Consider the following 24199-nt stretch of genomic DNA (forward strand, 5'->3'; position numbering starts at 1 on the left):
ATGAAACTCAAAATAATGTAGCCCAAAAGTCAAACAATGATGGCCAGCAGGACAAATTTGATGGGCAGATAGATTTCATTTGGCATTCACAATGTTTTCAAATATTTTGAGTAAGTTGCCCACGTATAAAATCTAGGAGATTTCACATAAAAATCTGAAATTCTAGCTTCTAAAACAACAGAGGATGGGACATAATGCAACCCCCATCCCAACTGCAAATCAGCCATCACAGAGTGACAGCCATGCTCGGACACGCGAGCACATGGTCTCCATCTCTAAGGGTGACCCAGCAAACTGCACTATGCACTCCAAGCCCTTGTAGGTAATCAATTTGCCATCCCTAAACTAGTTCAATTCCCTCACTCGACAGAAAAAGCAACTGAGACCCAGGGCTGGGCGCAGTACCTCACGCCTATAATCCTACCACTTTGGGAGGTCAAGGAGGGTGGATTGCCTGAGCTCAGAAGTTCAAGACCAGCCTGGGCAACACGGTGAAACCCCATCTCTACTTAAAACACAAAAAATTAGCCGGGCATGGTGGCCTCCGCCTGTAATCCCAGCTACTCGGGAGACCGAGGCAGGAGAATTGCTTGAACCTGGGAGGCAGAGGTTGCAGTGAGTCTCGACTGGGCCACTGCACTCCAGCCTGGGCAACAGAGTGGGACTCCATCTTAGAAAAAACAAAAAAAGGAAAGAAACTGACTGAGACCCAGAAATACACTAAGAGCTCCCTGGGCTGAGAGTTTATTATTTGTACAACCAAAACCAGATCTTGAACAAACACGGGTCTCTTTGCAGCACTTTTACTTCCAGGTGCTGTCTTCCTCTCTTCTTCACATCCGTGACTAACTGCTCACCATGGTGAACTGCTTCAGGCTCTTGTCCCGGCAAGGAGGGTAGAATGAACAGCATCAAGCTCTATGTAAACAGTTATCAGGACTTAAGTCTTAACGTTTTGATTTTAAGAGGTTTAATTATTTTGACTTGGTTATATATTTTTTCCTACCCAATACTCCTTTTTTGTGTCACATTGTAATCGGTGGGTAAACACACAGGTGACAAAGCAACAGGCAGATGTTTTCCTGGTCATTTATGTCTGTGTCCATAGGAAGGTGTGGACTTCCTCCTCACAATGACTTCTAGTTACCTTGATGGTAACTGAAAATACCACTTGAAATGTTATGTCAAAATCACAGATTGATTTTGTAACATAGATGCAGTAGATTTTCATTTTACCCTTGGTCCTGGTGGAGCATGGTTACCAAACATTATTTTACATTGTACACTGACAATCATGAACTTCATTCCAATAAAACCTCCTGTCAGCTTAGGCACTTTTCTAGGTGGTAAGATGAAGCTTTATAAATTATTTCTTCTCACTAGCCTGAAACAGTAGTAGAATTCCAAAAGATAGCCTTCCCTCTTATCTCAATATGTTGGTGGGCTGTTCATAATCTTACTCGTACCTCAGGAAGCTAATTAACAGAAAAAATTGTCTCTTTTATTTTTAATTAATAAGAGGCACATCTCAGCAAAAGCGTGAAAACTTTCCATTGGCTCAGACATTTTATAACCTTTTTCTTCCCCTAAGAGGTGCCCAGGACCTCACAATGAGGTGCATTGTGAGCCTCATGCCAAGGTTAATTTGGCACCTCTGTCGCAAAGAGCATGTGCAGACTCTGACAGGCTTTCAGGGAAGCCACTTCCCCCATGTGCTCTTCTGGTTTCCTCATTGGTGTTCGGGAAGAGGAGGCTGGGCTCCTCCCTGGGAGTGGGGTGCTATGACAGATGAGACTTTCATGCAAGAAAATAAATCCTGCACATTTGATGTACTGCTTTAAACTTAAAGACCTCTTTGGATCCGAAACTGTAAGGTAAGGAGTGCTCAGCCACAATTCTTGAACTTTGAAACTGTGAGTGTAATTTGAGGACGCTCCTTAAAACTCTTTGTTGTTTAATATGAAACTGTAACATGCTGCCTAACCTCCTGCCTTTAGGAATAACAGCTCACTGTGAAACGTGCACGCACAGCTCTGACTTAAAAGGAAAAAACTCACCACTGTTTAAAAAATAAAAAGTCTTCCATAATGAAACAGTCATATAGATTTGTTGTACTTTTACATGTATGGAAGTGTCCAGAATAGACTGGGTTTTCTCTCTGCTCTCTGTAAATCAGTATGCTTAAAAATGGGATCAAATTATCCTTGCCAGTTGAAAGTGGGTCTGGGTGCAGGTCCAATCCCATAGAGAGAAAACACCAGTGCAATTGTAACCAAATGTCAGTCCAGATCTGCGGGTCTTTATCCTGAATGTCGCTTGGTGCTTCCTTAGGCATGGGAGGGGATTAAACTCCACTGCTGCAACTCTATTGGCACTGCTCTGTAAGATGTGAAAAATCTGTTGGGATCAGGTGTTAGTTTGTACAGGCCAGTTTCCTGTGATTGTGGCAAATTAAATTGGAAAGCTGAAAGTAATTATAGTACAGCCTAGGAGCCAGGGATTTATCAGACATAAAAGGAGGTAGAACAAGTTCAACAATATAGAAGGCAATTATTTGTCTAATGTTGTTAACAAAATCCAGTCTTCCAGTAGAAATGTACAGGACCTTCTAATGTTTTTGTTCAAGTTTGATCGGCCTCCAAAGGTGTAATACTCAATGCTTTTAACTAGCTCATTGATCTGTTTCTAAGAGGGCATCACTGTATAATATTTCTCTCTCACTAGGGAAAATAAGATGTGGAGTCTTTTCTGTGCCCTAGAGAACTTAAAAGAGAAGATGTAGATGATAATCAAACTGCATCTATTTTCTTAAATCTTTGCCCACACATTCCTACTCTCCTCCTTTACCTTTATCAGATATACAGGGACTAAGTTCATTGTTACTTCCCCTGAGATCTCCAAACCCTTACTGTACCCTTTTCACAGAGAGCGCCAATCTGCATCCATATCTCCCTCCACGAAAAGCAAATCATATTCTTGTTCCATATCCTTTCTCATCCTTGATAGGGGCTTATACTTCCATGTAAGTCTCCAGGGCATATTCCCATGACACAGGTTCCCTCCTACCTACATACTGAGGTGAACCCCAAAGGACATCCTACCTAAAATCTGAGGGTGCAGCAGTAGTGGAGTCCTGGTCTGAAAATTCCCTCCTCCAGACATTTTCCTTTCCCGAACTAAGCGGCCTCACCTGACTTTAGGTATTCTCATGGCTTTATGCTTTGAACCACATGACTGATTCGCTGCGCACAGATTAGGGTAGGTACTCATTCACTCTGAGGATTAGAATGTTGAAGCTACCTTTGTCCTGGAGGGAAGAAAATTTCCCCAACAGGAATGCCATAAGCACTGTTCCAGGGTCTCTGGAACTGAGAGTAGCTCTCTTGAGGATTTTTCTCTTTCTCCTGTCCCTCTGTTTCTTGCTAATCTTGGCACACATTTTAAAAACAGCTCTAGCCAAAAGGTGAAGGTTCCTAAGGAAGGGAAGCTAGGGCTGTTTACTTCATGCAGCCAGGACACCCAGGATGTAGGCGTGAGGTATAGCAGTGGGCTTGGATTAGCATTCCAGTGTGCCTTCGCCTTACTGAAAGAGTTATTTTTAACTTGACAACATTTCTGCACATCTGCAATCCAAATACAATGTATGTGAGGATAAATATTTAAGCAATGTGTTAGTTTCATTAACCAGACATGACATCAGAGCCATTCTCAGCAATTTCTTTTCTTGTTTTAATAAAATGAAAAGGAATAATAGGGGGGAAACTAAAATATGTTACTTGTGTCAATATAGAAAAAAATTGCCAGAAAAAAATTTCAAGATTTCTCTGTTTCTTTTACTAAAGGTGACACTTCCTTTATTGAAAGATTCACTCAGGTTCTGGTGGTTTTCATCTTTGACAGTCTGGGGTCTTTCCCTCGTGGCTGCACTCAGACCCTGATTTTTTAGCAGAGGAATGCTTGGGGGACAGTCCCCAAAAGGTAGACAAAGGCTCTGGAATTATAAACTCGAGGAATAAGATTACTCCTCTTCATTGGTCTTACTGCTATTCCTATTCATTGGTCTATGCTAAGAGTTATTCCTATTCATTGGTCTATGCTAAGAACCAAATCCTGATGAAACTACACCATTACAGAGCTCACATTTAAAGAATATGTCATTTGTCTGTAGAGCTAATAGTTTCCTTTGTTTTTATTACTTTTACTTTTCATTTTTTATTGAATGAATGAAAGGCTGGCTGAAGAAATAGCTGAAATTAACTATTATGATTTCATGTCCCATTTGAAGAATATTTCATTGTAGAAATTTTCACTAAGATTGGGTGGGAATGCAACTCTACATGAACAAACATGAAAAGATGCAATTAGACCATTTTATTTTAAACAAACCCTAAGACAGTGAGGTAAAAGAGTAATTCTGGTCTGGCATGGTGGCTCACACCTGTAATCCTAGCACTCCAGGAAGCCGACGTGGGCAAATCACCTGACGTCAGGAGTTTGAGACCAGCCTGGTCAACATGGTGAAACACTGTCTCTACTAAAAATAAAAAATTTAGCTGGGCATGGTGGTGCATGCCTGTAATTCCAGCTACTCGGGAGGCTGAGGCAGGAGAACTGCTTGAACCCGGGAGGTGGAGGTTGCCGTGAACTGAGATGGTGCCACCGCACTCCAGCCTGGGAGACAGAGCAAGACTCTGTCTCAGAAAAAAAAAAAAAAGAGTAAAGGAGTTAATAATTCTGGGCCTGACTCAGTGGCTCATGTCTGTAATTCCAGGGCTTTGGGAGGCCGAGGCAGGCAGATCATGAGGTCAGGAGATGGAGACCATCCTGGCTAACATGGTGAAACTCCAACTCAACTAAAAATACAAAAGTTAGCTGGGTGTAGTGGTGCATCCCTGTAGTCCCAGTTACTTGGGAGGTAGAGGCAGCAGAATCGCTTGAACCAGGGAGGTGGAGATTGCAATGAGCCAAGATTGCACCACTGCACTCCAGCCTGGCGACAGAGTGAGACTCCGTCTCAAAGAAGAAAAAAAAAAAAGAGAGTTAAAAATTCTGACTTCATTCATCTATAGATAAGATAAAAACTAATGTATATATTCTGTCTTATCTAATGTGGTATACTAGGCAAAATCATGTAAAGTGTTAACTTATTGCCTATATGCCTAGTGTCAACACTTAGAGGACTCACAAAGAAATTATTGGCAATTTCTAGGAGCTTTTTGCAACTCTTATGCACTTGCCCTCTCAGATGGCCACAAATGTAGGTCATGAGCACAGCCAAGCAGTACTCACAGCCGTGAAATCATACTGATTTTTAAATAATAGTAAAATGGGTCAAAGGGAAATCTCTAAGGATGGAGTAAGAAAATAAGAATATAAGAATATTAAACACATGTAATATTCTTGAATTGATTCTGTAGAAATGCCAGAGGATGGAGAAGTCAAGCCATTTCCTTGAGAATCAATCAGCATGAAACACTTGGAATAAAATGCATGGATAGCATCCTAGCTTCATGTGTCAGCACTTAGTTCAAGTAGGAGGCTGTCCCCCATTGGGGTCTTTGAACTGCTCTAAGAGGAACTTATGCATACGCTTAAATTGTCTTAAATTGGCAATATTCTAAAATAGATTATTAAAGGAATGGCTTGTAAGACATCCAAAAGAGATGCCAATGGATCCTAGAATTCAGAACAGATTCACTAAAAAGGAAATAATCCATATAGTCATATTGTTTTGTTCTTGTGTTACTAACCTGTAGATGGATAGCCTGTTATTTAGTCAAAAGTAATTTCATCAAAGCAAATTGGTCAACGTGATAAATTGGTTGCAAATAATTATTTCCCATCATTATATATTCAAGTATGGGTGATCAAACATGGGATAGCTTTATAACACTGTTAAGTATCTTTAAATGTTGTTTTATAGTTTTCAGAACTTTTATTTTTGTTATTATGTATAATGAACTCATCTTCACGTAATTAGTTTGTTTTGGGAAAAGTCTGAACAACTAAGGAATTGCTTAGAGGATAAGTTAAGGATTTTTAAAATTTTATTTGGTTATTTATTTTATTTATTTTAAGTTCTGGGATACCTGTGCAGAATGTGCAGGTTTTTTACATAGGTATACATGTGCCATGGTGGTTTGCTGCACCTATCAACCCATCATCCAGGTTTTAAGCCCCACATGCATTAGGTATTTCTCCTCATGCTATGCCTCCCCTTGCCCCCACCCCATGACAGGCCACAATGTGTGATGTTCCCTTCCCTGTGTCCATGTGTTCTCATTGTTCAACTCCCACTTATGAGTGAGAACATGTGGTGTTTGGTTTTCTGTTCCTGTGTTAATTTGCTGAGAATGTTGGTTTCTAGCTACATCCATGTCCCTGCAAAGGACATGAACTCGTTCTTTTTTATGGCTGCATGGTATTCCATGGTATATGTGCCACATTTTCTTTATCCAGTCTTATCATTGATGGGCATTTGGGTTGGTTCCAAGTCTTTGCTATTGTGAACAGTGCTGCAATAAACATACGTGTGCATGTGTCTTTATAGTAGAATGATTTCTAATCCTTTGGGTATATACCCAGTAATGGGATTGCCAGGTCAAATGGTATTTCTGGTTCTAGATCCTTGAGGAATTGCCACACTGTCTTCCACAATGGTTGAACTAATTTACACTCCCACCAACAGTGTAAAAGGGACAAGTTAAGGATTTAATAATAGGAGCATATTATTTGAAATTGATAGGGTGGTTGAACAACAAACTATGATTGTGACATGTACTATTTTAGGCTTTTAATTCACTTATTAAATTAAATTTATTCATTTAGAGACAGGGTCTTGCTCTGTTTCCCAGGTGGAAGAGCAGTGGCCCAGTCATAGCCCACTGTAACCTGAAATTCCTAGACTCAAGTGATCCTCTTGCCTCAGCCTCCAAAGTAGCTGGGAATAAAAGTATGCACCACCACGCCCAGCTAATTTTTGTATTTTTTGTAGACAGGAGGTCATGTTATGTTGCCCAGGCTGGTCTTGAACTCCTGACCTCAACTGTTCCTCCTGCCTCAGCCTCTCAGTGTTGGAATTACAGGTGTGACCACGACCATCCTATTTTAGGAATTTAAAATAACATATGTATTTTACTGGAAAATAATGAATGAAAACCAGAAAACCAGTATTAAACATAATCCTATTCAAGAGGGGCTAGCCAATAAGTGCACATTAACGCATGGTAGGCTTCCATATGCTTTCCCTATGACTACCTATTGTCCTTTAACTACCATATGGTAATTGGAAACTATCATAATTTTAGAGCAATCCATCAATGTTGGACATTTGCATTCTTTTAATTAATTGCTGAACAGTTGGATTGTTTCAGTTATTCTACATTATAAGCAATGCCTAATAGGAATAATCAGCTAGAAAATAATTAGAAATAAAAAAGCAAACTATTGAGGAAAAGCAACATATGCATAAAAATATATAAGGTGCAAAATGGGTGGCAACTCAGACCAATTTTGAAAAAATACCTATCAGCATTATTCCCTTTTAACTAGACCACTGTTTTTGACAAAATTATCTTTTTAACCAAATTGCTTTTTGTCAGATTGCTTTTAGGCAAATTGAATTTGGGCAAATTAATGGGAACAATAGTTCAAGGAAATGCAACAGACAAAATACACTTGAACTTCAGTGGGGCATTTTTGTAAATCCTTCATGGTATCATGGGCGACAAGATGAAGAAATATGGACCTAGCTAATGCAATTAGGCAGATTAATAATTGGCTGAATGAACATATGTAGAGGGTGCTTATAAGCAACTTGGGTGAGGGGATGTCTGGTGACTTATTAAAAACGTTGTTCTTGGTCCTGTCCTGATAAGCATTTCTATCAGTGTCTTGGATAAATGCATGTTTAGTACGTTTCTAAATGTAAAGCCAAAAGGAAGAATGCCCTTATGTGATGACAGCATCAAAACGAAAACAGATCTTAACAGGTTGGAATAATGAGCTCAAGCTACCTAGACCTAAGTAACAGTGACAAACATAAGATTATTTATTTTGGATCATAATCATAAGTGCACAAAAACTCACTGGAAGAACTTGTACTTGTGAAATAAGACTTTAGGATTTTAGTTGATAGTAAATTCCATATGTTATAGACAAAAAATTGCAATGTGATCTTTGTTGACATTCTCCAATTATGTTTGTTCAATGAGTTATTAATCTGCCTACTTGCATTAGTTCAGCCCATATTCTTAATCTCGTCTGCAATGATACCACGAAAGATTTACAAAATGCCCCACTAAAGTTCAATGTGATCTTTGGTGACATTATTAGAAACACAGAGGAGGAATATAAGATACTTGGCATACTACATGCCAAGCCCTGTGCAAGCCACAGCCTGTGTCATGGTCCCATCCCCATGTGGCCTTCCTTGCTTGTGAATACATATGTAATCCTTGAGCTACCCTCAGGATCCTGCAGCCCAAATGATCAGCCAATCCAGATGGTGATTCCAACACTCCCCACTCCAAAAGTTCTGTTTATTTAAATGTTACTCAGACATTTGTGGGTAAATATGGAGAAGGTGGTAGTAGTTGGCCTGCCAGGCAGGAACAATCTTCAAATCTGCACAAGTATAAAGAATAATGATTAGATTTTGTAACGAAGTATGTTTGGACAGATAGGGCTCTTGAGGGACATACAAGAATGTCGTAAGAAGAACATCGTCTTCTTATCATAACAGTTAGTGAGCATGGGTAAGACAGATGGAGGGGAGCAAGCGGTGGAAGTCCAGAAGGACCACTGGCATTCCAGGAGATGGTGTGCCACACACCAGTGAACCCAGGCACAAGAGGCTGCAGAAAGCAAGAGCATACTCTGATAAGGTTTCAAGACTCAGGAGGGAATGAAAATCAGAGGAGTTGCCTCTTCTGTCTGTCCTGGACAGGACTACATTTATCTACTTAGTAGAGGTCTCTGCATTCCCTTTTTATTTGTTTCTATGAGGGTCATTTCCTGTGTCTGTGTTCCTTTACACCCATCTGGCTCCCGCTGATTGTAGGCTGAAGGCTGAGTCTTTAGTCCTATTCTGCAAGTCATTCTCAGCAGGATGTGATTTCCATTGCTCATAACCTGGTGCAACAGAAAATAAGGCAATGCATGGCTGTGACTTAGAGCACAAATTTAGATTGTGATCTGGGACCCGACACTTGCCAGTTTTGGGAAATGCATTGAACTTTTCTCTCTCTGTTTCCCCACGGGTAAAAATAGAGGTAATAATAGTATCACCTGTCAGGGTTGTTAAGACAATTAAATAAAACAATATGTGGTAAACTACTTAGCACAGCAGCTCGACAATTCAACGAAAATTTTAATTGCTATTGTTGCTGTTTTTAGTTGGCCTCTATGCCAGCTTTATATGCTGTTTTTAGTTGGCCTCTATGCCAGCAATATAAAGTAGCACATGATCTTCAGGGCTAGATGCAATTATGAGGACTAGCCAACCATCCCTGTAACAAAAGGTCCGACCCAGTCAGCTTCAACAAAATTAAATGAAGGACTAGTGGTGAGTGTCACATTTCACTCGTCTCCTCACTCACAGTTCCAGGAAACACATTCTCTTTAGTCTCCATCTGTAATCTACTACTTTGGGCATAGAGATTACCTCTTGGGCACATGGGAGCACAATCCTGTTCCTGTTCTGTCACTATTATACCGACAGAAACTCTTCTTTTCTTGGAATTTTAAGTGAATACTATCATAAGCACCCATGTGCTTGCAATCCAGCTTCACCAATTGTCAACTCATAGCCACCCTCACCCATACTCTCCCACAATGTCCACCACTAAGTTGCTGGTGAAGTGAAACTAAGACATCATCATTTAATTTATATAAATATTCAAGTTTGTATGTCTAATAAAATTAGGGCCCAGGTTTTAGCAGTCCAGTTTTTCCTAGGGGTCCATTTTTAATAGATATTTGCCATTTTTTAATAGATTTGAAACAATTAGGTAGGTACAAAGTGTTTCAGTTCAACAACTGATAAAATAAAAACTTCAGCTGAATTAAATTTAGAAGAGTTTAATTGAGCAATGAATGATCCCCGAATTGGGCAGCCTCTTGAGCCAGAGTAGGCTCAGAGACTCCAGCACAGCCATCTGGTGGAAGAAAATCTACGGACAGAAAAAGGAAAGTGATGTAAAGAAAATGGAAGTGAGGGACAGAAACAACCGGATTGTTTACAGCTCAGTGTCTGCCTTATTTGAACAGGGTTCAAACAATTGGCTACATTTGATTGGCCAAAACTCAGTGACTGGCACAAGGCTATATGACCTGTGTCTGTTTACACCATCACATGTTATGGATCATGATGTACAGAGGAACCTTTAGGCTGAACTTAAAATATGTAAGGAGGCAGCTTTAGGCTAACCCTCATTTAACATGACTCTTCAGCATCCATTAAAAGGGATGTTTTTGTAACAGACCACATGAAAAACATTGTTACCAATGAAGAGTACTCAGGATCTTTTCACATTTTTACGTCTCTGAAATTGGGATGCATTTTGCAACTGATAGCAAGTGATAGTTTAATTGACAGTGTTATTTTTTTTTCTTAGTGATACATTATCTCACAGTTCATCTCACAGAGGACGGTGTCTTAGAAGTGAAGAGATGCAATAGTTGAGAAGATAAATGGACACATTCACACATGCACACAAATGTACCTAAAACGACTTGCTTAATTGCCTACATATGCATCCATATGAACTAGAAAAGGAACGTAACTTTAAAGTAAAATGAGTACATGAGTTGTGAGAGAGCAAAGTAGATATTTTTGAACATTTTTCTGAAAAAAATAACAGATAAAAACAATATAGGTATACTATTCCAACAAAGAGATAAAAACCACATAGGCATTCTATTCTCTTCCAACAGGTACAGCAACATCCCTACCATGGAGGGTAAAGCTTGAGATTCTCAAGATAATGCTGCTTGTCCCTCAATAACATTTCCATAGTCAAACTCTCCTTTTCATATAATCGCTGTTGTCTGAACTTATCATATCTTTCAGAAGCTTCTTAAATGGAGGTAACAGAAATGGCAAGAATGAGCAATATGGTCAGACAGGAAAATACATGTGGTTAATAATACATTTTAGAAAGTGCTAAGTTATATATAAGGGAAACATCTATGCAGTCTACATAATGTTTGGTGAACATTCTTGGGTTATTTGTGGTTAATGAAAGTAAATTCTGTCTTCACAGCATTTTTCCCAGAGTTTGGGACCTAAATTTTATCTGTCTATTCATCCATCCACTTTTTAAATATATGTGGTTAATAATACATTTTAGGCCGGGCGTGGTGGCTCACGCCTGTAATCCCAGCAGTTTGGGAGGCCGAGGCAGGTGGATCACATGAGGTCAGCAGTTCGAGACCAGCCTGGCCAACATGGCAAAACTCTGTCTCTACTAAAAATACAAAAAATTAGCCGGGTGTGGTGGTGCGTGCCTGTAATCCCAGCTACTTGGGAGGCTGAGGCAGTAGAATCACTTGAACCAAGGAGGCAGAGGTTGCAGTGAGCTGAGATTGCGCCACTGCATTCCACAGCCTGGGTGACAGAGCGCAACTCTGTCTCCAAAAATAAATAGGCTGGGTGCAGTGGCCCACACCTGTAATCCCAGCACTTTGGGAGGCGGAGGTGGGCAGATCATGAGGTCAGGACATCGAGACCATCCTGGCTAACACGGTGAAACCCCATCTCTACTAAAAATACAAAAAAAAATTAGCCTGGTGTGTGGTGGCACTTGCCTGTAGTTCCACCTATTCCAGAGGCTGAGGCAGGAGAATGGCGTGAACTGGGGAGGCGGAGCTTGCAGTGAGCCGAGATCATGTCACTGCATTCCAGCCTGGGCGACAGAGCAAGACTCCATCTCAAAAAAAAAAAAAAAAAAATCATTTCTAGGCTATAAATGTAATTTTATATGATAAGTTCTAATCAATGTATTAGTAATATTACAACAGCAATGCAAAATGAATTCAGAGAAATACTGGCTATTTCTCCTGAGATCCATGGAAGTGATCTAGAAATTTTCCTCCATTTGTAGATTAGGAAGCATGCTACAGCATTCCCAGAGATTCCGTAAGAAGGCTGGGGTCAACCTTACCACATGACCTACTCTCATGTTAGCAGCAGCTTCTCTTTCTTCAGGGACAAGTCAGAGGTCATTTTGTGCCTCATTCCAGGTCCCTGTGGTCAAGCATGGATTCTACCGACATGCAGCCCAAGAATTTACACTGAGCCAGCTGAATGACACTGACTTAGGACCTTCCCCCTTGAGACTCTCATTAACCAAAAATTATGGGGCCAAGGAGATCTCGGGAGACAGTCAGAGCTTGAAGTCCATTTTATTTTTAGCTTAATGCTTCCCTCCCCTCTCATTTAAGATCAGCCTTTTCTGAATGGCTGCCTCTGAAAGCCAGAAAGCTTTCAGTTGATTAAACAGCATTAGTTCACCTCATTACTGGAAGAAAAATAGGAAAGTCAAAATAAAGATGCACATTCTCCTATAAGAGAAGAAATTATCCTTGTTAGTAATTCCTCCATTGTCTGAAATAATCCCATTAGGCATTGTCTTTCCATCAAAACTAACCAGCACAAAGCAACAGGCAGGAGAAGGGAGCTCGTGAAAGAAAATATTACTGTCATTTAGCTGCTTGTCAAGAGAGATAACTTAAATGGTCTTACTTCTTAATTAAAGGTACAAGAGTAGCCATTAATTCTTGACCATAACAAGATTAAATATTTGTGTATTTTTTTTTTTTTTTATGTTCTGTCCTCATGCAGACAGCCTCCTGCTTGTCTTGTTGCATTTGGTCAAAAGCTTATTTGGGTTTTTTAAATTGTATGCTCCCTCAGAATATGAAAAATGCCACAGAGCCACTCCTTTGAAAATTTATTGTACAAATTGCATAAAACATCAAGGGATTCTCGTTTTCTCCAAGTTCAGTCACCACTCAACAAGGGAGCATTAGATAAAACATGATCAAGAAATTCCCTTAAATAAGAAGCAGGACTTTACGTAACTTTGAGGAATCTGGATTCTGTTGTTGGACGCTTCCTTGATACAGGCCCCGACACTGAAATGTTCTCCACAGTAACAGGGTCTCCACTTCCTGTGTCCCTCATTCGTTCTCATCATTATGACGTTAGCAACACAGTTTACAAAATGTTTCTCACAGACGATCTTATTTTATCTTTTCCGTCAGGATGAGCAAGGTAAGTAAAAGAGTCAATAGTTTCTGGCCGGGCGCGGTGGCTCACGCCTATAATCCCAGCACTTTGGGACGCTGAGGCGGGTGGATCACGAAGTCAGGGGATCAAGACCATACTGGCTAACACGGTGAAACCTCGTCTCTACTAAAAATACAAAAAAATTAGCTGGTCGTGGTGGCAGGTGCCTGTAGTCCCAGCTACTCGGGAGGCTGAAGCAGGAGAACGGCGTGAACCCAGGAGGCGGAGGTTGCAGTGAGCCGAGATCACGCCACTGCACTCCAGCCTGGGTAACAGAGCGAGATTCCGTCTCAAAAAATAGATAAATAAATAAATAAACAAAAGAGTCAATAGTTTTTTTAAGTTTGGTAACTGAAGTTCAAAGCAGGCAACTGACTTGTGTGAATTTCAACAAGAACAAGAAATGAAGCCAAGAGTGAAATCGAAATCTGTGAGATTTCTTCAAGGTGGGAAAGAGCATTGCTAAATTTCATCACATGCAGCAAACTGTGAATGCGTTAAAAGGAGTTTTCACCAAGTCCAAAGACAACACAGTTCTGTCAGTTTTCAGAGAGAAAACCCTCAAGTGAAAAGTACTATTGATGCGGAACCCCTGCTGCCAATGTATTCTGTCAAGTTGTGACACCAAAAACTCAACAACAATTGTAAAAACAAAGTAAGTGCGTCTGCTACTAAACCCTTATTTAGTGTAGTGTTGTATGTGATAGTGGACCACAAAAAAGAAATGGAAAGAGTGAAAAGAGCCTCCCCGAGCAGGTTCGCTGGATGGAGTGGAAATGCGAGTTGAGAAATGAGTATCTCTTCAGCATTCCTACGTTTTCCGCCTCAGATCCTGAGTGGAAACTGGAAAGCATTCGTGGTTACTTGGATCTAGGAAAATTCTGTTTTATCTCTGATAGGACTAAAGACAAAGCAGAAATGAATACCCTCCCCCGTTTGTACAACCCGGCTTGCGTTCCTCCCTCCCCGCAGAGGAAGCATTTGGACGCTTCCCTTCCCATTGGAAGTTGCCAGCCTCTCTCCAGAGTGGTGAGGGCAGAACTGGTCATTACGGAAAGTGTCGGAGGAACGGTGCCACAGCTTCAGCCTCAGGCAAGTAAGACAGAAGCTGAACTCACTAAGAGGTGTTTGGAACCCGGAGTTTCTTGTTTTCCTGTTGGAGAAACTCTAAACTCTGAGTGTCCAAAGTCGATCTGAGAGAGCCTTTCTGACTTGCTCCCTCCTGCTCTGCTATCCACCTGACCACTCAGTGTCTATTTTTTTCTGACTGTCACAGAACACTTGGGCAATGTAGAAAACAATAAAACACAGTAAAATTCCCTTGTAGTCATACTCCCTTATTAGATAACCTCTGTTTGTATGTCTTTGTAATTCTTTTCCAACTATTTTAACATAATTGATCCCAAACTAAATATAATTTTTACTACTCCTTATTAGCTAAATATATGACAAAGGCATTTCCTCATATTTTTAAAATTCATCATAAACATTGTTTTTATTGGTTGCATACTATTACTATTTCAACTTTTTCATGTACAAAATATAATAAACTATACCCTAGCAGCTAAACATTTCATTTTCTTACAGAATTTTTATTTTTCAAAATGCTGATATTATTTTTTGTCCATAAAGTATCTTGGATCTTTTAAAGTATCTTTAAAATTTAAAATAGTTTTAAGATTTCTATCATTGAAAGAATATGGTTGGCCAGGCACAGTGGCTCAAGCCTGTAATCCCAGCCCTTTGGGAGGCCGAGGTAGGAGGATCACTTGAGCCCAGGAGGTTGAGGCTGCAGTGAGCCATGTTCTCACCACTGCACACTACACTCCAGCCTGGTTGACAGAATGAGACCCTATCTCCCAAAAAAATATTGTTTGATACTAGAAAATTTTCTAGAAAGTTTGCATCAATTCAAACTACTGTTAGCAGTGAATGGTAATAAATACCTCACCTCACTCCCACCAACACTGAATTGTATATGTTCTCAAGACTTTGCTAAGTTTATAGAGAAAATAGTGTCTCATTTTAACTTGCATTATTGTTTACCTGCATTATTGAAACCAAATTTTGAGGGGGAGAGGGTATTCATTAGCTTTTTATATTTCCTCCTTGGGAAAACTGTATGTCTCCTTACCCATTTGACCAATGGGGTTGTTACAGTTTTCAAATTAATGGGTGTCAGCTTTAAAAATTCTTTTTAACCTTGTGTGACCTTTTATCTCATGGCAAATAGAGAGGGGGTACAGAGCATAGTGTACTGCCTGCTACCACAGATTTTTCTTTGTTGCCTGCAGTCTGATAAAGAGAGGGGGGTTTTCTTCCCATAGAACTAGATTGGCTTGTGACCATGGCATGAAAATGGCAGAACATGAAGTTAATGCGCAGATGAACCTATATGTATATTAGATATATGTATCTATACCTATATATGTATATGTACCTATATGTATATTAGATATATGAACCTATATGTATATTTGTGAACCTATATGTGTATTAGAATATAATCATAATTTTCTTTTTTGTCAGGAGATCATATTCCTGGTTCTCTCCCTCCTTCTCCCTTGCCCCCCCATACATAGATACACACAAATGTACACTACCCAGTTGATACGGTTTGGCTGCATCCGCACCCAAATCTCACCTTGAATTGTAACAATCCCCATGTGTCAAGGGCAGGACCAGGTGGAGGTAATTCGATCATGGAGGCGGTTTCTCCCATGCTGTTCTCTTGATAATCAGTGAGTTCTCACGAGATCTGATGGTTTTATAAGCGCGTGGCATTTCCCAGCTGATACTCATTCTCTCGCCACCCTGTGAAGAGGTGCCTTCCGCCATGATTGTAAGTTTCCTGAGGCCTGCCCAGCCATGCAGAACTGTGAGTCAGTTAAATCTTTTTTCTTAATTATCCAGTTTTGGGCAGCTCTTTATAGCAGCGTGAGAACGGACTCATACACCTGTAGAGTACCTACACACACTACAGATTTTAGGACTAACCAAACTGAGTATGTGTCAGATCTAGACTTGCTTTCTTACTTCCTCTTCCCTTGGCTGGTCTCACAAATGCTGCATTTAAGGTTAACCACCTGGGACAGTAAACTACTGATGTCTGCCTCTGCTTCCAAAGGAGAACCACAGTGAGAGGCAAATCCTCATTATCTCTTGTTTTGTATTCCTGACATTATAGTTTATCCTCCAGTTTAGGTCATTCCATATCACCAAGTTCAGCCCCTATCATGATAAGTGGCATTTGTTGACGACATTATGAGATCCTATTCTTTGAGTAACATTCATGGAAGAAATCTAAGGAATAGTGTTGCCAGATATAATATAAGCCACCCAATTAAATGTGAATTTCCAGATAAATAACAAATAATATTTCAGTATAAGTATGCTCCAAATGTCACATGGAATCTATTTACAAAAAGTTATTTGTTGTTTATCTGAAATTTAACTTTATATGTATGTCCTATTATTTTTCTTTGCTATATTTGGCAACCCTACCAAGAAAGTGAAGCCATTAGGAATCTAACAGCACAGGCCAGGCACAATGGTTCACACCTATAATCCCAGTACACTGGGAGGCCAAGGCAGGAGGATCACTTGAGGCTAGGAGTTCAAGACCAGCGTGTGCAAAATAGTGAGACTTTGTCTCTACAGAAAACAAAATAAAGAATGTAGCCAGACATGGTGGCTCTCACCTCTGTTTCCAGCTACTCAGGAGACTGAGGTGGGAGGATGACTTGAGCCCAGGAGTTCAAGTCTGCAGTGAGCTATAATTGCACCACTTCACTCCAGCCTGGGCAACAGAGCAAGATCTTTTCTCTTGAAAAACAAACAAACCACAGCACAAATCAAATAGTTACTTAGTGTCCTACCTCCCTGACAGTGCAGAGAGAACCACTGCCAAATGTTACAATCAAAGGAAACAACTGTACTTCACCAATGGTCTACACCTGATCAGTACCAACAAAGGAAGGTCAAAAGCAAGTAAGTCAGAAAAAACGTAAGATTTGGCAACTTTCCTACTAACGTGGAATTATTGTACTTAGAGAGGTTTTAACAATTGGAGAAATGTTAACATTTAGAGAAGTTCTAACTGATAGAAATATCTTTTTAAATAGTGAAAAACTATGAGAACTAGCACAGGCAACAGCACTATTTCAGAAAAACAGAATCTCACTTACTGATATAACAAAACATGAATTCAGCTGAGAAAACCTGCACAAGTACAAATCAGTAAAAATAAAAACCATGGTTCTGCTTGGGCTGGAGTGTTGTTGGGAAGGCCCTCGTGAGCAGAGCGTAGCTGGCTTGGCCACACCTGCCTACCTGGCCATTTCTCTCCTCCCTCAATGTTCCTCTGAGGACCTCTCAACTTTTCAAACTCTCTATTCAAACATGGTATTGGCATCTCTGCAATTTAATGAAGACTGTTATGAAAGAATAGCATGTGAAACCATATCAGGTATGATTTAAGCCCATGAGTAATCAAGATTTAAAGCCTTTATTTTGGTTGTAGACGTAGTTTCTCAGCTTGTAGCATTAGACAAAGTTTGAATTTTCTCATAAATGACATAGTTGGGACGTAAGGGAGAGACAGTCTGGCTTAGCTCAGAATGTCATTTTCTTGGATGAAAAACAGCTGCAACTGATGCCCGAAAGATAAATTTTAAAACATAGTTTTCCCCCAAAATAGGACCATACTGACTTCATTTAGCATGGGTTTTCCCCACGCACCAAGCAAGCAAGCGAGCAAGCAATTCTGTAGCAGATACCAGCTGGGTGTCTTCCAACTCAATTCAGTTCTGGTGCTATCTGCCTGGAGACAGTGTTAGGTCCCATAGGTTCAGGGCTGAGTCCCACAGCTGCTCTGACTTCGAATGCCAATCAAAAGTCCCAGTTTGGCTGGGCGCGGTGGCTCACACCTGTAATCCTAGCACTTTGGGAGGCCAAGGTGGGTGGATCACAAGGTCAGGAGATCAAGACCATCCTGGCCAACATGGTGAAACTCCATCTCTACTAAAAATACAAAAATTAGCCAGGTGTGATGGTGTATGCCTGTAGTCCCAGCTACTCAGGAAGCTGACACAGGAGAGTTGCTTGAACCTGGGAGGCAGAGCTTGCAGTGAGCCGAGATGGTGCCACTGCACTCCAGCCTCGGCAACAGAGCAAGACTCCATTAAAAAAAAAAAAAAAAAAACCCAGGTTGTGGCCTGTGCTTCTGACCAACAGGCTATAAATTGGAGTTCACATACCCACCTTTTTGTGTTACATTAATTTGCTACAGTGGATCACAGAACTCAGGGAAATGCTTTTTACCAGTTTATTACAAAGGATATTACAAAAGGACGCAGATGAACAGATGCATAGGGATATGAGGTAAGGGGCAAAAAGCTTCCATGTGCTCCCTGGGCTTGCCACCCTCCAGGAACCTCCATGTGTTCAGCTATCAGGAGGCTCTCCAAACCCTGTCCTCTGTGCGTTGTAATGGCAGCTTCATTATGTAGGCATGATTGATTAAATTACTGCCCACTGGTGATCAATTTAACCTCTAGCACCTGTCCTCTTTCCAGAGATTGGGGAGTGGAAGTGAAAGTCCTAACCCTCTCTCTAATCATGCCTTAGTCTTTCTGGTGACCAGCCCCCATCCTGAAACTACTTAGGAGCTGCTAGCCATGGGCTTAGCATACTAAAAGACATCATTTTGAAGATTCTAAGAATTTTAGTAGTTGTTTCCAGGAAAGGGGGACAAAGACCAAATATGTATTTTGCAATATGACAGTCCCTGGTATCTTCAGCTGGTGAAGGATCATTGGGATGAAAAGTGAAAGGTATGTTGAGAAAAAGATACTCCAGGCTAAGAGTCAGAAACTGTCCCTAAATTGACAAGTGATTTCACTTTTTAAAATTTGAATTTATTTACCACAAGAGGAAAACACTGACTAATCTATCTCAGAGGGATTATGATATTATAGAAACAAAAACACTTTGCAAAGTTAAAAGCACCACATAAACAAAACAATCATATTTGTACCCACCGGTGTTCATGGCAGCATTATTCACAATAACAAAAATGTGGAAACAGGCCGGGCGCGGTGGCTCAAGCCTGTAATCCTAGCACTTTGGGAGGCCGAGATGGGCGGATCACGAGGTCAGGAGATCGAGACCATCCTGACTAACACGGTGAAACCCCGTCTCTACTAAAAACTACAAAAAACTAGCCGGGCGAGGTGGCGGCGCCTGTAGTCCCAGCTACTCGGGAGGCTGAGGCAGGAGAATGGCGTGAACCCGGGAGGCGGAGCTTGCAGTGAGCTGAGATCTGGCCACAGCACTCCAGCCTGGGTGACAGCGCGAGACTCCGTCTCAAAAAAAAAAAAAAAAAAAAAAAATGTGGAAACAACTCAAGTGCCTATCAATGATTGAATGGATAAACAAATTGTGGTATCTACATACAATGGAATGCTCTTCAGCCTTCAAGAGGAAGAAAATTCTGACAAATGCTACAACATGGCTGAACCTCGAGGACATTATGCTAAGTGAAATAAGCCAAACATAATAGGACCAAATTTGTAGGATTCCACTTAAATGAGGTACCTAGAGTCATCCAGTTTAGAGAGACAGGAAGTAGTATGGTAGTTACCAGGGACTGGAGGAAGGGGCATGGGGAAGTATTATTTAACGGGTACAGTTTGGGATCATGAAAAAGTTCTGGAGATGGCTGATGATGGTTGCACAACAATGCAAATGTACTTAAAGCCACTAAACTGTGCACTTAAAAATAGTTAAAATAGAGTATTTTATGTAATGTATATTTTGCCACAGTCAAAAAATACACTATACACCATAAAATAGAAAATCTACTTTACAGAAAAACACCCATAATCATCAGAAGTAATGATAGATTTACTAGTGTAAGTAGTAGTATGAATGGGTAGGTTGAAAAAAGCCTTCATATTGATTGAGTTTATGTAGAAGAGTAAGCACAACTACTCACTGCCTTATAAAGTGAGGAGGCAAGATGGCCTTTGGATAGTTACATCTAAACATTTTGAAGGATGTTAATGATGCTAAAGGAAGTTTATATACTTATAAGAGTAAGTTAAAGAACTACATCTATTTCTCTATAGTTCATCCCAAACATGTCCCCAAGTTCAGGAAAAAGCTTAGTATGCTTGCATATTTTCTACACTTTGAACTTTAAATCTGCGGTTTCAGAGACCAGACTAAGTTAAGTCCTCTGCTGCCTGTAATACCTCCTGTGCTTCCAGTGTTCCCTGATGATTTTGTAAGGTCTGTAAGGACAGGGATCCTGTTGACTCCTTCAACACTGAATACACAGTGCCCAGAATAGGGCCTGGCACTTACTGGATGCTCAATAAGTATTTGCTGAATGAATCAGGTGTCAGGGGACAAACGGTGGAATCCCATTTAAAGAACATGTTAGAGCACCTAGGCTTTGTGATTCTATCACTCCAGTGGTGGACATGTTCCACCATCTGTACGCTCAAGAGCCTCTAGAGAGCTGCAGGATTCAGGGTGCTCTACGGACAGCACCTGGGGAAGTGGGACCAGGAAAGGCTTTGTCCAGCCACAATTGTCCCTTGCAGGTAAGTTCCATATCTGGTTTGGATGAACCAGGATTTAAGGATCTGAGGATTCTCTTCTCATTAGAAGTTCACCCCCTTGGGAATATGAGTTTCCATAGAAATTAAATTATTCTGAGGACTTGCTGTGTTACACATCCATAATAAGATTCTCCTGGCAAGTCAGAAAGTCCAGGAATGATCCCAATTTCCATTTGTGGTTTAAGATTATCTGGCAAGTTAGGTCACTCTGACCCATGTCCCTACTAAAGCTGCCACTAATGTCTACATGACCAATGAGGAATGAGAGGTAGACCTAGTTTAACCAGCCTTGATTGGGAGAATCAATTTTTATGGGAAGTGTCCGGATTTTTAATTTTTTACAGTATTTGTAAGGCAAACAAACAAAAAATCTGTGAACCAGAAGCTTACCTGAATATATTAAACATTGTAAAAAGCTTTCAAGTCCTTTAGATATTTCTTAGATTGATCTTCCCTTTCTTTCCTTTCATTCTTCTTCCATTCCATCTTCTCTTTCCCTACTCCCTTCTACCCCTTTTCCCTTTCTTCCATCCATAAATATTTATTGAGAAGCTACTATGTCCAATGAATATTTCTAGCACTGTGTATAGAGCAGAGAAAACCAGACTATATCAAATCAGAGTGTAGATTCTGTTGAGGTAGGAGGGGAGACAGGTAATAATAAATTTAAAAAATCATTAGAATACATAGTGATAATTGCTGTAGAGAAAAATGAAGCTAGAAAGTGGGATAAGGAGCAGGGGAGATGTTGCCCACTTAAGTAGAAAGGTGGGGAGGACAGCAGGTGCAAAGGCGTGTGGCTGGTGTGGACCAGAGTTGTGGCATTGTTAGCTTACTTAAATTCTTTGCCACTAAGAACCTCTGCTTCTAATATGTTTCCCATTTTCAAGCGTATTCTTGCAAGTTTCTCTGGGGTCAGCTGCAGTATTTCCCTGAGGATTTCAAACCTGCAATGACAGCAACAGTTCTGGGAACCAATTCCAGAACGTCCTTCTGGCTGTTGCTATCCTGTGCTCATATAACACTTTGCCAACAATTTGCATTTGTGAATTCATTCATTGATGCATTTATTAAATATCTACTATGTTCCCGTTACTATATAGAATTCTTTGGAGTCAAAGATGGAAAAGAGACAGCCTCTTTTCCAAAGGGCTTACATTTAGTACTAAGGAACAAAAATGATCATAAATAGGTGAAATAAAGTGTCTCCGGTTCAATAAAAATATATACAAAGGGAATTAAATGAGGGAGTGATCACTCATACCTGGAGAGATTAGGACTGCAATGGACTGGGAGGGGAGAGACTAAAACTAAGAATGCATTAATTTGAGAACATCACCGTGATCCACAAAGTCCATTTTTTATGGACTTGCCTGTCATTAAATTTTGACTGTAGTATATTGGCCTCCTGGATTGATGTATTGGAGCTGGTCATAGAAAAATACCATCAATTCTTGGCAATAATTATATTTTTCCTCTGAAGGAACTATTCATTGTCTCAGCTCTCATTTCAGTTGCATATATTTAGCCAAAATTTTAGTCCATGCAATTCAAAAGAAAAGTTTATTGTTGTTGTTTATGCTCATCCACTAAAGAGTAACATTTACATTAGAGTTAACCTCTCACTAATAATTACTTCTGAATTTAGAAAGACATTAGGGATTAGGTCTGCTTGTCCCATTAAAGTCAACTAAAAGAAAGAAGGATTCTTAGCTTGTATTTCTAAAGCATTCAGATTTGTAAAATGCCATGTAGTTATTTTGTGTATCTAGTTCTTAGCACACCTCCAGGGATGAAGGATGGGACAAGCAGACTCAAAAGAGAGAAATGAGTCACATCATGAGGTGCCGCTTGTTAAGGGCCACAGGGCCAGGCACTGGAGAGACAAGACAAGAAGCAGCTAAGTCTGAGGCTGGAGTATTATTCTATCAAAGCCTCCTTCCATTCCGTCAGCTACAGAAGACTCAGTGCTGTGAGAAAATCAGATAGAAGTATTTCCAAAATTTTCCATATCTGACTAACGAAGATAAAATCATGAATTAGCCTAACAGCTTCTGCGCCATGGCAGAAGAGTTCACAGAAATGTACCTGTTTTACTTTTTAATAGATTATATTTTAACACTCTTTATCTTACTCTATTTGAGTTTTTGAAATGTGATTCACATTATATAAAATTCACTCTTTTAAAGTGTGCAATTCAGTAGTTTCAGTATACTCCCAACATTGTTAAATCACCACCACTAACAAATTCCAGAGTATTTTCTTTTTCTATTTTATTTTATTTATTTATTTATTAATTTATTTTGAGATAGAGTCTTGCTCTGTTGCCCAGGCTGGAGTGCAATGGTGTGATCTCGGCTCACTGCAAGCTCCACCTCCCAGGTTCCCGCCATTCTCCTGCCTCAGCCTCCCAAGTAGCTGGGACTACAGGTGTGTACCACCACGCCTGGCTAATTTTTGCATTTTTAGTAGAGACAGGGTTTCACTGTGTTAGCCAGGATGGTCTGGATCTCCTGACCTCGTGATCCTCCCGTCTTGGCCTCCCAAAGTGCTGGGATTACAGGCATGAGCCACTGCGCCAGCCAGAGCATTTTCATTATCCCCAAGAAGATGCTAGCCCCCATTAGCAGTCAGCCCCCATTCTCCCCTTCCCTAGGCCCTGGCAACCACTAATCTACTTTCTGCCTCTATAGATTTGCCTATTTTTCCCATTTCGTATCAATGAAATCATACAGTATGTACCCTTTTGTGTTTGGCTTCTTCACAGAGCATAATATTTTCAACTTTCATCCATGTTATTAGCATGTATCAGTACTTCATGCTTTTTTATGTTTGAGTGATACTTTTATTGTACTTGTCAATTCATCAGATGATGGATATTGGGTTGTTTGCTCTTTGGGATATTATAAACATACAAGCACATGTTTTCATTTGTCTTGTGTACATACTTAGGAATGGAATTGCTGGGCCCTATGGTAACTATGTTTAACTTTTTGAGGAACTTTCCCCAAAGCGGCAGCACCATTTTACATTCTCACTAGCAACGTATGAGGATTCCATTTCTCCTCATGTTCCCTAACACTCGTTATTGTCTGTCTTTTTTATGATAACCATTCTAGTTGCTGTGATGTGGTATCTCGTTGTAGTTTTGATTTGCATTTCCTTAATGATTAATGCTGTCGGAAATCTTTTCATGTGTGGGTTGGCCATTTGTATATGTTATTTAGGGAGATGTCTATTTAAATCATTTGCTTATTTTTTAAAATTGGGTTATTTGTCT

At 40.2% G+C, this 24199-nt stretch overlaps 1 protein-coding gene across 1 annotated transcript in view; it reads left to right on the top strand.

Moving 5' to 3' along the window:
- Nucleotides 1-1702: 1702 nt before the first annotated feature.
- The window catches only part of STARD13 (StAR related lipid transfer domain containing 13), a 573040-nt gene continuing 550543 nt past the window's right edge, over nucleotides 1703-24199 (top strand). The window contains exon 1 of the mRNA XM_033235506.1: nucleotides 1703-1874. The gene's annotated coding sequence lies outside the window, so the exon portion shown is untranslated. The remainder of the gene's footprint in view (nucleotides 1875-24199) is intronic.

Source organism: Trachypithecus francoisi, unplaced genomic scaffold, assembly GCF_009764315.1.
Source record: "Trachypithecus francoisi isolate TF-2019V2 unplaced genomic scaffold, Tfra_2.0 Contig01461, whole genome shotgun sequence".
In the NCBI taxonomy this organism is placed as follows: Eukaryota; Metazoa; Chordata; class Mammalia; order Primates; family Cercopithecidae; genus Trachypithecus; species Trachypithecus francoisi.